The sequence below is a fragment of the Etheostoma cragini genome, chromosome 19 (genome assembly GCF_013103735.1).
Source record: "Etheostoma cragini isolate CJK2018 chromosome 19, CSU_Ecrag_1.0, whole genome shotgun sequence".
Taxonomy (NCBI): domain Eukaryota; kingdom Metazoa; phylum Chordata; class Actinopteri; order Perciformes; family Percidae; genus Etheostoma; species Etheostoma cragini.
Window position 1 is genome coordinate 12,039,678 of NC_048425.1, and position 2,623 is coordinate 12,042,300.

The window sequence follows — 2,623 nt, forward strand, 5'->3', positions numbered from 1 at the left end:
GGGCATGTTACCTGCTTCCAAATAGAGCAATGTAAAATCAGCATTAGGGTCACATTACAATCTAGCAGAACAAGAGTATGAGGAACTGTTCAGAACTTCAAGAAGGACACAATGTTATTTGCAAGTATTATTCTATTAACCTTGGGCAGAATTTAAATAAAGAACCAAGATAGCAATCAAAACTAATGAGAGCGTTTGGATCAGTTGACAGAAACTCCCCAAAGCCACTAACAAATCTAACTACTGAAGTGGCTAACAGAATCCAATCTCCACAGTAAATGAGGCACGAGGCCCTGATAACACCACAAATTAGGTGCCGAAATTACAGCCCATCTGGACCTCAACATGCAATTGTCCCACTGTTCAGCGTGGTACTCAGCCTCAGACTTTCCCCAGAAGTCAACACGTAAAGGCTACTCAGGATAAACTCTTTCCTAGCTGTATAAACATTGAATGACTAAAACGTCACCGAAAACTGATAAAAGGGAGGACATGGAATCACTGTTATCTAGATGAGAGAGAGAGAGAAAAATGAGCCATCCTTTTCCTATCTTTCTCTCACTCTCCTGTTGTGAATTGTATCCTAGATTGCAGGAAAACTGCGTCACGCAGTTTATTTTATTTTGTCCATTTTAGCTCAACATGTTAGAACTAACTAGTTGTTAAAGGAGGTTTATTATTTAAAATGTAGTTTGTCCTGGCCTCAAAGACTTACTTATATTTTTGGGGTGAAAGACTGACGGGAGGATCATTCCTGCTGCTCCAGCGGAGAGCGAGAGCCCTCTGGGTGATGACAGGAGCTCCATTCTCCTTCATGGCCTTATCCCCACTCCTGCTAATCACTCCCTGTTCATTCCACGTTGGCACCGGTTACCCTTCATCTTCTTCCTTCTTTCTCTATGAATATACAGGTATCTATGCAGAGGTGGAAGAGTAGGCTACTAGAATATTGTACTCAACTAAAAGTACTATGGTTTCAAAGACATTTTACTCAAGTAAAATTAAATGTGTGAGAAAATAGACTGAAATAAAAGTAGGTCAAGGTTAAAATATACTCTGAGTAATAATTGTCACTTTGTTATATTTTTAAAAGAGAACATGCTGATGATCAGTAACATAAGACCGAACCCCAATGTCCAAACCAACAATAGATTACATTTCCAAAGACGGCACTTTGCAGCTTGTACAGCAGTGAATATCAATAATAGATTAGTATAACCTCACTAGAAATAGAAAATCTATTAAATAGAAATGGCAAACACAGAAAAATGTCTGTAGACATCAGGACACTATCGGGTGCGGTGCAATAACCATTATTAAGTCACATACTGTTATAAAATAGCACACACTTCTTTAAGAATCAACAGAATAAAACCCCACCAAGGCCAAAAACACAACAGTAGATTTCAGAACAGCTGCATTCACAAACACCAACCCGGACACACATTTAGGGAACACTGTATAATAAGGGTACAAATCATATGTAAGGAATGCTTTAAAAGTACTCGTGAATTAACGCAGGATGCTTCAGAAATTCCTGTTGCTCCCCATTAACAATGATCAAATCACTATGACTTTATGTGATTAGTTCACACTTCATAAATCATCAGTTGAAGAAGTGTACTACATGGCCTGGCTGAATACTCAATTCTGATTGGCTTAATAACAATTCACAGTACCTTCATATTGTTATTGATATGCCTACATTAAAGTTAGTCTGCATTTATTTTTAGGACGGTAGCTGTCCAACACTTTAACCCTTCTGTTGTTTTCCCGTCGACCTGGGAATTTAAAAGGAAAAACCTTTTATCGAGGTCATGTTCATCTTTTTCGACCCTTCTGTGGCTTTCCCCAATGATTTTGGCACTTTTTCAACGTTTGTTGACTTTTTCTGAGCCTTTTGAAATTTCCGTGGGTTTTCCCCCAAATTATTATAACTATTTTTTTGCCACTTTTTTTGAAAATGTGTTACTTTTTTTGACATATTTTCACATTTTTCCCTTTCTTTGACATTTGTTCACATTTTATTAACTTTTGACTTTTTATACACTTTTTTTTAAAGTTCTTTTACCAATTGTCTTCCCCCCTAGTGTTATAAAATTGACAAAAACACACAAATTCTATGAAAGTAGTGAACTGATAATTAATTTAACTTGTGAGGAGCATTGTTGGGAACCATCCACGTTACTTTTTTGGATAATTTAATTGAAAGAAACCCAAATTTCTGATATAGACTTTTTTGGAAAGTGGTCAACTTTGACCCGAAGACAACAGGCATGGCACGCGCACCAAAAGACTGCAGGCATGGCACGCACACGCGCGCGCGACGTTCATTCTTACACCGAAAGCCTAGCTATAGTGGATATATTTTCTGTCCCAGTTTCTCTGCACCACTTAAAGTTGTTAAAAATGGTGAGCAGGAAGGCCTCACACACTGAAGGTGAAAGCTCCTCAGTAAAGGCAGGAGTCACAAGGAGCATTTTAGCCTTTTATAGCCTTAGCACGTTAGCTACACTCAGTGCACCTAGGTCCTTTATCGACGCAACCTCCCAGGTGTGCTTGATATGGGTCACCTAGCGTGCTGGCTGTGTCGTGCATTAAATCAGTGAAAAAAAGGACTGTA